The sequence below is a fragment of the Lonchura striata genome, chromosome W, assembly GCF_050655825.1.
Source record: "Lonchura striata isolate lonStrDom1 chromosome W, ASM5065582v1, whole genome shotgun sequence".
NCBI classification, from domain to species: domain Eukaryota; kingdom Metazoa; phylum Chordata; class Aves; order Passeriformes; family Estrildidae; genus Lonchura; species Lonchura striata.
Window position 1 is genome coordinate 13,293,509 of NC_140743.1, and position 11,067 is coordinate 13,304,575.

The 11,067-nt window shown below is 42.8% G+C and overlaps 1 long non-coding RNA gene across 1 annotated transcript; it reads left to right on the top strand.

The window, feature by feature from the left end:
• The first annotated feature begins 624 nt into the window (after positions 1–624).
• On the top strand, positions 625–9,582 carry LOC146763077 (uncharacterized). The gene is made up of 3 exons (XR_014952578.1): positions 625–1,458; positions 7,378–7,530; positions 8,810–9,582. It is a non-coding gene; the product is annotated as an uncharacterized LOC146763077 (long non-coding RNA).
• Positions 9,583–11,067: the final 1,485 nt, after the last annotated feature.

Here is an 11,067-nt window from a genome sequence, read left to right on the forward strand (position 1 = left end):
AAAGTCCTGACCCCCAAGGATGGCTCGCTGCCCAGGCTCCAGCTCTCACAGGTGGCTGGGCACCTTGCGGCCCCCCCCACTCTTCTCCTTCCCCACGGCATACTGCTGACAAACCGCCGCTTTCTCTTTCTCTATCTTGAGAGAGAGACTCTGGGGGGGAACAGAGACATCCCAGATTTCTCCACCCTTCTATCTGCAGGGGGCCAGCCCGGTTCCAGTCCCTCTACCTTTCAGCCTTACCTCAGTCAGTCCACGGGCCTTCCCCTCCCCCACACAGTCATGGGCCGGTCTGGGGAGAGTCCTGCACTGCACGCTGACTGGAACCAAAGAGAGCGAGTTCTCCTGGGAATTCTGCTTTTAACCCCTCTGTGTTCTCAGAGGCGTGTCCACCTTCAATTGGTCAATATCCAAATTGACCTCTTCCTTCCGAGAAAAATTCTTTTTCCATGTCAAACCACAACAGGGAGGACTGTCCATGTCAATTGTTTTGCCATCTACCATCCTTTTTACTTCTGCTCCCACTCAAAGGCAAAATACTGTTTACTGTTCTCAGTAATCGGACACCTCCAGAAAGCATCCTTCAAATCCAGTACTGAATAATGCTGATGTGAACAAGGGATTTGATTCAGGATGGTGTAGGGATCTGGAACTGTGGGATGCCTTGGTTTGGCAATTTAATTTATTATTCTTAGTTCTTGCACCATTCTGTAGGTTTTATTCTGTTTCTTAACCAGCAGGATAGGAATGTTATAGGGTGTGGTTTTCATATATCCTTTGAACAGAGAGAAACAGAGACTTTCCCAGGAAAATCCTGGGGAAGGCTGTGGGAAAGCTCAGAGAAAGAAGAAAAACAATTCTTATCTTCTAATTTGCTGAATCTGTTGTTTGGCACATGTGGAATATGTTATGGAGATTGTTTACCAAAGAAGGATTTCTTAATTGGACTCTGGTGATGGTGTTTTGATTTCATTTGACCAATTGGAGCCACGCTGTGTCAGGACTGTCTGTAAGGGTCATGGGTTTTTCTTTAGCATAGAAGTGAAATAGAGATTTTTGGAGTTCACTTAAGTTAACAAAATGAATTAAGCATTTATATTTTAGCTTGTAGAGTTATGTGTTGAATTTTAACCTTTTACTTGAGAAACATTTGACATGGTACAAAGGGCATAGGAAAATGCAAATTTCTGAAGCTTCTTGCATAAAGAACAATACCGGGGACCGAGGATGCAAAAAACCCAGATAACGAGGTTCCTCTGTCTCCAAGCCTATCAAGACTGACAGATGTACTCAGATAAGCACCAAAGGACCAAAAGCACACGTGCAAAGGAGAAAAGTTCAAAAGTTCATCCATGAAGAAGACCACAATCTTCAGCCTCAAGAGACTACCAGAGACCCCTGCAGGACCATCACGGCAAACCACGCATGCCTAGAAGGGCTTGGACCTGTTTAGCATGAGAGGTGAGGATAGGCGGGGACAAGGGTTGAATATGCATAGAAAAGTTGCGTAATGTATTGCATATGGAACACCTTTGTGAATAAAGGTGTGGGTCAGACTGAGGCTCGAGGCACAAGTTTTTGGAGAGATATCTCACTTGTGCCGGGCACCAACAGTACATACTCACTTGATAACTACCCGAGGTTGTGGAGTCTATTTATTTATTCCACGTATCGCTTCAGTAGTAGTATCATTTTTAGTATAGTGTAATATAGTATAGCTTAATAAAGCTTTTGTTCAGCCTTCTGCAAACATGGAGTGAATGCCCATTACTCCCCATGGTGGGGGTTGGCCACTATAATAGGGAGGCTTACATGGCTCTAAAAGACCTGCCTTTAGCAGGGACTCAATGACAGGCTGTAACGTCTTCCTTCCTTCTCTTGAAATAGGGTATTGCTTTTTCGATACCACTTGTCTTGGTTGCTTCAAAGTGATTTGGTGTGAGAAACAAGGATCACTCTTGAAATTTGTAAAAGTTTAATAAGGGATAAAAGGGGCTTTTACAGTGCTGGGTGCATAGCCTTAGCTAGAGGCACACGGTTAACTATAGCAATTTTTCTTATATACCTTTTCATTGTATTGATTAAATATATATTCATGAGGATTCTACATATTCAAACATTCCTTTGAGTTTACATGTTCCGGGAATTCTTTTGGTTCGAACTTTGACTCATCTTCTTAAAGTATATGCCATACTGCAGATGAAATTTATATTTCTTCACAAGGCTTCTGCTCTGTGGTTTGATAATTCTTGATAACTGGAGGGTCAGTGGTAAATTTCTCTTTGCATTCTTTCTTTCAAGGTTTATTTTCCTGGTTCTTTTCAATGCTATTATACAGATAAGATACTCCATAAGTACATTAAAACATTAGCTATTTTACAAAAATATCTGAGTTATTCTCACTATTGTCAGCTAGTTACACAAATAAAGGCATTAGCTACTTTAACATTACATAGTCTCTATTTTAATATTTTGCAAAAGCCTAAGCTATAATATATGTTTATCACACTAATATATAAGCTACACCAGGCCAAGGCATTGTCCACAAAAGCTGACAAATTATACTATATTAAAGCAGTTAAAAGTGATTAGAAATGGTAGTATATCAAAATCATTGTGATTAATATTATTTTGCAAAAGCCAATGCATAATAGCAAAAGCCATCAACTACTTAGTTGTTTATAACATTTGGAGAGGCTTTATATCTAATTTTCTGTATTTTTCTGGGGCTGCCTACACTTCTGGGTTTATTTCAACCTATGTCTTCTCAGACATTTTACACAGTTACCACAGTGTTAGCTTCTGTATCATTTTTCATAATACTAATTTGCATTCCCACTTTAGCTATTAAATCCCTTCCCAGTAAATTGCAATCACAATTAGGAACAAATAAGAATTCATGCATTTCAAACCTATCCCCCACATCTACTAGAAGCAGTTGAATAAAATGCACTCACTCATGTTTTATACTCACCCCTTGAATAATCAATGAACTTTTTGACAATTTTCCTCCCTTAGGGATAAAATTCAAGGTGGCTCAAATGGCCCCTGTTTCTACCAGGAAACACTCTTCCTCTCAATCCGGACCCACCTTAAAAGTTATCAAGGGCTGCAGTGTGGTAGGTCCCTGGTATAATGGGAACCCCTGACACCCCTAACAATTAATCTCCATTATCCTCTGGACTTCCTCCTCCTGAGGATACAACTGTCACCACAGACATTCCTGCTTCCAGTTTCCCTCTGCCCTGCAGATAGAACACTGATTCTTTCCCAACTGCTGTTTGGGTTGGCTCTCCCCAGCTGAGGAGGGAATACCTCTGCCACTTCCTTGTAGCTGACCCCATCCCTTCTATCCTGAGGGACCCCTTGGGTTCTGCAGTTTATCCCTCTTGGGCCGTAAAAACTCTGCTATCAACTTTGCCTTTGCTTTTTCTTTATCCCTTCTTACAAACACTTGCTGTATCTTTCTAACAAGTTCATTCAGGGACTTATTCTGTTTTTCCTCTAGTCCCCCCAGCTACTGCCTGTAGGTACTCATTTTCCCACAGCTCAAAACCATTTGTTTTTCCAGTGAACCAAACAAAATTCTTAAAAGAAAATCTTAATCCTTCCACATGCAATCTGCATTTCTCAGATATGTCTTCCTCCTCCTCTTTGTGTGCACTTTCTCACAGACCATATACCAGAGCCGGTCCCTGTCCTGCCACAGTATCCAAATGTCTTCTCCCTGCCCCGGCACTCCTGGTGGGTACAGCTGGCAGCATCACAGGCAGCCAGGCCACCCCGCAGCCTCATGGGGGCTAGCAACCACTGCTGCCCCTGCCCGGGGGTGGCATGGTCAGGCACTGCCTGGTGCTGAGACCTGGATGCCCCACAGCCCCCACAGGCCCCCAGCCTGTGTCCTGGTCCCGAACCTCTGCACCTGGTCCTGCCGCTCCTTGCCTCAACCATATCTCTCTACACTCTCTTTCAACTAATCTTTACTCAAAATATCAACACTATTTGTCCATCTCCTCTTGTCAAGACTCCTTCTTGACTCTCCTTATTTGTCGCTATTGAATAAGAAAGCGGCACAGACTCCAAGAAGGCTGGTTTGCACAACAGTAACTTTAATGCGAAAAACTCTCCTCTTTATAGACTGACTCTACACATTCTACCTGATTGGCTAATTAACAAAAACACTTTTCTCACAAACAATCCTTGAGAAGAACAGAAAAACAAAGAGTAGAAAAACACCACCTGCAGATTGTTTACAATAATAAGCTGTCATCATTTCTCTAAAACTCCCTAAGAGTCTCACAAGTCTGCCGTGAGAAAACTTTTCTTGTTTTCTTGCTCTCTGACCGGGCTGTCACATCCACACTTATTGTCCTCCTGGGCATGTATTGTCAAGACTCTTTCTCAACTTTCCCTTATTGCCCTCTTTGGACATCCGTGTCTTTAATTACTTCTGGGAGAATATGTAAATGAACTCCACATTCTCTCAAGGGATTGTCAGGAAAAATTAATCCACAAAAACCAGAGGTTTATGTCCAAAAAGGAGACAGAGGAGTCCTGTAACTTTATTCAAATAAAGGGAGAGGCCATGGGGCCATGGGGCATTCACCTGGGGTCTCTTGAATTTATGGAAGCCTCCTTTTTATCCTAATTTTCCAGCTGCATGTCCCTCTCTCTTTCCCCATTGGCTGAGGCACTTGAGAGGTACAGACTTCTTGAAATGCTTAATACCTAAGAACCCCTTCTAATGTATACCCCCTGCCCTTTGTCTTTTTCTTGTGTCAGTTAGTAGAATTCCTTATGGAATTTATGGTTCTTCCCATTGTTTCTTTCATCTCTCAGTATCCAGTTTTACTTATCAACAGACCTACAGTTTGTTTGTAAAGACAAATCTCTCATTCCATTTATCACTCAGTGGGATGCTTCCCATTGTTTCTTTTATCTCTCAGTATCTAGCTTTATTTACCAGCAGACCCACGGTTTGTTTGTAAAGACAAGTCCCTCATTCCTTTCAGGATTCTTTGGAGATATTTTGTGATCATCATTCCTTTTGTCGGGGCCCCTTCCTAGTTTTACCTTTGCAACCTTCCATGTATGCCCTGTTTTACCTGTGCTACCCTCCATAGGTGCCCTCCCAAGTTTGTTCCCCAAAGATCCCATTTTACTCACTGGTGAGATTTTCAGTGGTCCTTCCATGTGGACTCTTCACAGCACACCCCCCCCACCCCACCCCAGTCTACCACTCATCTGTCTCTTGGACAGTCTCGGTGCCAGCCACCACCAAGGGGTGTTGGACACCAAAACTGGGTGAGATGCACCTTCAGTTCTGCTTGCTGCCCAGGAGCCCCTTGATGGTGGAAATACCCTGGATAAGATTCCCCAGATTGTCAGGAAAATTAATCCACAAACAGCACAGGTTTATGTCCAGAAAGGAGACAGAGGAGTCCTGTAACTTTATTCAGATAAAGGGAGAGGTCATGGGCATTTCCCATGGGATCTCTCAAACATGTAGACGATGCAGCCTCCTTTTTGTGAGGAATGATTCTCACTTTTAAAATTTAAAAGGTTTATTAAATCTTAAAATACAAAAGACTGAATAAGGAGAAAGAGCACCGCTGGGAGCAAAAGACTCAAACGCCATGTGCTCATCTACAAAATGGATGCTCTGCCTTTTATACCCCTAGCCCCTCCAAAGTCTTGTCAGTCAACTCCTTCTTTGCCGTCCATTAGTGGAGATCGCCTTCTTACATCTTGATTGGAGGTCAGATGTTGCCATAGTAACAAGCTGACCCTCCCCAAATGCCCTGACTACCAAGGCCATCCCGTGACAACCGTACAAGGGGGAGGGGAAAGAGGACTATGGGAAGACACATTAGAGTAACATAACTATACATCTACAAAACTTCTCCTAACACACACATAATATTCACCCCTTAATTGTGAGAGGAAACCATCACATTACTCATCTATAACACTTTTTATCCTAATTTCCCAACCGCATGTCCCTTTATTTTTCCCTGTTGGCTGAGGTACTTGAGAGGTACAGATTTCTTGAATCAACTAATAGACCCCCTTTCCAATGTTTATACCTTTCTTTTTCTTTTTCTTTTTCTTTTTCTTTTTCTTTTTCTTTTTCTTTTTCTTTTTCTTTTTCTTTTTCTTTTTCTTTTTCTTTTTCTTTTTCTTTTTCTTTTCCTTTTCCTTTTCCTTTTTCTTTTTTTCTTTTTGTCTCTGTTCTTTTTCTCTAAATCTAGAGATTTAACACAGTCTTGAGTGAGTAACAGTCTGTGTCAATCAGTGGCATACCTATGGAATTTATGGTACCCTCCATTGCTTCTTTCACCTCCCTGTATCTGGCCTTATCTACCATCAGGCCCAGAGTTTGTTGTAAACACACTTCCTTCTTATTCCTTTCAGTGCTAAGACTGAGTAAGTTCCACTAGTGATTGTCACATTTCTGTTGTTGTTCCTATGTTTATATTCATGTATATTTATATAAGTTTATATATTTTCCTAATGGTTTCCATAGTGGATGGGAAAGGTTCCTACCTCAATTTAGTTTTGGGAGCTCATATGGTTATGGAAACTAATTTATGTACCTCTTCCTATCTCCTCAGGTCAAAGTATGAAATTACAAAGGGAAACATGCAGTAATGGTAAGAGATGTGTTGCTGTGCAGAAGTGGCAGCTGCAAAAGTGACTAGAAGAAAGACTTTGGATTGGAGAATCACTGAAAGTTTTGGCTAAGTTGAAAAAGTTTATAGTCAGATATCAGGACCCTGAAAATTATATGCTGAGGAGATTGGAATGAGTTCTGGGGATCTGACTGAAGCCTAAAATTGTGCAAGAAAATAAAACTCTATAGTCAGGTGGCTACAGAGAAGGTATTTGTTTATTCAGCTCTGGGACAGAGGGGCATCTCTCTGCCAAAAACTCACTCAATCTACGTTAGCCTTCAGTTATATTTTAAAAGTCCTTCCACACAATGTCACAATGTCAACATATCATTGGCATACTCATATTTGCATAAAGTTGTGTCATGGTTTTACAACAGTTTGTTGCTTTTGTGCATGTGTCAGTTCCTTCTGTGGTCGTCATCGGCCTTCTGGTGGTCTTTTGATGAAGGCTTCTGTAGTCTTCCTCACATTTTAACTTTTTACCTTTATCTTCAGTGCATGTCTGGTACTTCCTGTTTTTCAGTCTAAACTGTTTTTAGTTAATTTTGCACTTTGCAAGTTCTGTTAAAATTGGCTATCTTGCTCTTGATGGTGCTTAATATCTCACTGGCTTTGCTATCTTGCATTCTTTGCTATCTTGCTTGTTTTACCTGCACTTTTTGTTACAGTGTTACTTGTGGTTAACCTTTTGTTACATACCACTTAGGATTCACTCCCTGAAACCTGGCTGATGTGTGGAATAGGAGTATTAACTTGCCAACAGAATGCACCTTGCCAAGATAAAGAGAAACAAAACCTATTGTCAGCAGAAAACACTGAACCAGCCAGCGAAGGACTGTGCATGCTTCAAGAAAGAAAGGTGAAAAAGGCATGTTATAGATACATATTATGATATTGGCTTTTCACAAATATTAAAATGGATTTTATATGTGTAATGTTAAAGTAACTGTTATAAAGATATTTTTAATTTCTGTTGTTAATTGTGAAAAATGCATATGATTGACGCTTTGCAAATATTAAAAGGAATACTAGATGTGTTACGTTGGGAAGTTATAGTGTATTAATTTATTTGTAGAACTGTATTAATCCTTTTTTAAGTCATGTGGTAAATATAGTTTTCAGGCTATAGTATAATATCAAAATAGAAACTATGTGATGTAAGATACTTTTTGTAACTAGCTCAAGAAATGGATAAGATAACCAAGAAATTCTTCTCATACTGATAACAGCGACAAGGCACTAAAAATTCCAAGAGAAGAATTACGACCTCCTTATTGGGACTGTTTAGACTTATTCCAGACTTCTAGGCACCAAGAAATTGATTTACAAGATGAAGGGGGAGGCAGAAATTAAGCAGAGGATATCCTTTGTTTGAAAATAATATTTGCATCATGTATGAGATATATGAATATGCAATAGGCTATTGTTTTTAAGGGTTAATTCTTTGTTAGTGAGGTATGCTTTTGTAGCTTAGTGCCCAAGAGCATCCAGACATCTGTAATTCTTTGCTTTTTATTGTCCTTTTTTGTCCTAACTCTGATTGTCCAAATTCTTATTGCTCTAATTTTTATTGCTATTTTTATAACTATTTTATTACTTTTAAACTTTTAAAAGTTTAAAACAAGTAATTGATGTTTTTTCACATTAATTAAGCTTAGACATAGTAGTGAAATAGCTGATATAAGTATACTTGTGTTTAAATACCTACTTAAATAGGATAACATCCAATGAACATATGAAGAAGTAATCTGCTACAGATAAGCCAACTATCAACACTCACCATCTGAAGACAGTGTAGACCAAAGCCCAAAAACTAGAGGTGATAAAAATAAACTAAAAGCACAACCCAAAAATATGCATGCTCTAAAAAAGCAGATCCAAAGAAGAGATATGCTAAACAATTCATAAAACATGTAAACTAGCTTAGTGAAAAGTTTACTATACATAAGAGTCTATGAATATGCAACAGACTGATGTAATAGAAAAAGTATTTAGAGTATCCCCAAAGATAAGTGTAGTCTTGGCTGAGTGCCAAGATATACCCGGCCATAATAACCTTTGCTTTATAGTCCTTATATCCTATTGTCTTTTATTAAACTTTTTTAATTTTCACAAGAGAGTAAACATGTTTTTCACAGGCAGAGTGAAGAAGACTGCTGGCCTCCATCAGAACAACCCCCGAGGAAGACTTGGAGCCTTCCTTGGTGCAAACAGACTACACTGCGCTTGCACGTCACATATGGTAATGATATTAATGATTTCCGTCAAATAATTTGTATAACCACTCCTATCCCAAGGAATGCAATGAATATGCATGAATTTAACAATAAATTGTGCTGTGTAAAAGTGCTGAGTGTATGTGTTAGGAGGCGCGATCCCCCACATACCCAGCACCAAATAAAGCAAATACCCACCTCACTGACTCAGTCTCTGAGGTGACTTTTAGTTCAGCGATGGAGCGAATCACTTGAGCCATGGGATGGTTGCCAAAAACTGGAGAGATTGATGTCTCTGAGATGCTTCAGGATGCCTGTGTGTATGTGTGGGGGGGGGGGAGGGGGGCATCAGGCCTTGCCCTGGTGAGATAGTGAACTGCTCCTTACCCCATCCCCTAGAGCCAGCATCCCAGCCCTGCAGATGTGCCAGTCAGAGACACAGCAGAGGGAGTGTAGTAGATAGGGACAGGCAAACGGAAGATTTCGGGATGTGACGGAAAGAAAGACCCTTCCCCCCCTCACCCTGAAACACGTTATCTATTACCCCCAGAGCATGTAACCACACATAACCCAGTAGTTTTCCACTCCGTACTAACCCTAGAGACCCTACCAACCCCCCCCCCGACGTAGCAAAGTCCCCCAAGACTATTTAAACCCATAAGATAAGATAATAAAGGCCTTTTGACCGTCCATCACATTGGTGTTAGCGTCTGTTGTTAGCCCGAGTAGCCCGGGCGAAGCTGGGCTGCCGTGCTGTTCCTTGCAACCAGGTCGCCTTGCCTTCCCCTGAAGGCAACATATCAAGTGCCGAAACCCAGGAAGATTCACTCGGGTAGCAGGAGTCACCTGGACAAGAGCAGTGGCCGGAGCGGTGAGACAGTATCTTGGCTGGGGAGACGTCCCCAGACCCGCAGATCGTCATGGACACCATCGCGAAGGTCGTGAGTGCGATTCATAAGCAGGTGGGTATTAAGTGCAGGCTCAAAGACTTTTATCTTACTATAGCAAGGCTCTTAGAGCTTGGGGCAATTGACCGCCCCGTGGATGTATTACATCCAGAGATATGAGATAAATGCATAGCCATGCTGGCCGAGGACCCAAAATCCTCAGGCAGTGGCAGAAGCCTTAAGGCGTGGGGCAAAGTCGAGAAAGCCCTGCGTGGAACATTAGAAGAGCAGGAGACATGGAGCGTAGCGTGCATGTGTTTATTGGTTACACCCAAGCTAGGGGTAGGAGCGTCAACGCAAACCGCCCCTGAGGGCGATCCGCCCGGGAGCGGGGATCCGGGGGTGCCCGGCGCGTCACCCTCCTACCCGGACCAGAGCCCAAAACCCCCCACGGAACCTTCCCAAAAATCCATGGTTTCCCTATCCATCCCGCCGCCGCTGGTCAGCGACCCGTTGCCGGAGGTACAGCAGCGTGCGGAATCCTTTTGGCAGGGACTGGCGAGAGAAGCCAGAGAGGCAGAAACCGTGGCTCAGGAAGAGATCCGAGCCGTGCCGCCACCCTACCACGTTGAAAATGGCGCTGGCGGCCAAGGAGAAGGGCGGGGTGCGGGCGGTCTCAGCGGGAAAAGCCCAGGGGCGCGGGGTTTTACGAATGCGCATATGTGGGAGAAAGAGGAGGAGAGCAGCAGAGGGCACGGAGCCAATCGGCAGCCGTACTGGACGCTGCTACCATTTAAGGGAGAGACCTCCCCCTGCAGGAGGCAGGGCAAGCCCGGAGGGTGGGAGCGGCGCCACCCCCGGGCGGAGGAGCGAGGTCGGAGCTGCACAAAAAGGCACCGAGCCCCGGAAGTGCGCTGGCATTCAACTTCCGACTCCGAGTCCAGCAGCAGCTCCGGCAGCTCGGAAGAGCTGACGGAAGCCGTCTGGGACTCTGAAACGGAGGAAACAGAGCCGACGCGATTTAAAATAAAACCAAATAAAGCTTTAAGCCACACCGAAAAGCAACCACAATACGAACCAGCCCAGTTTACCGACTGGAGAAAAATAAAAATAGCCTGTTCTGAATGGTCTCCAGCAGCTGCCATCCAAGCCTTCCCGGTGAAGATCACCATCCCGGAAAGGAACCAGCAGAGGGTATATACTCCAGTAAACCCAAAAGATGTACAGTCAATTGTCAAAGCCATTTCAAAAAAGAGATTAATTTGGCCATGGTCTCCACCCTAGTCAATAGTC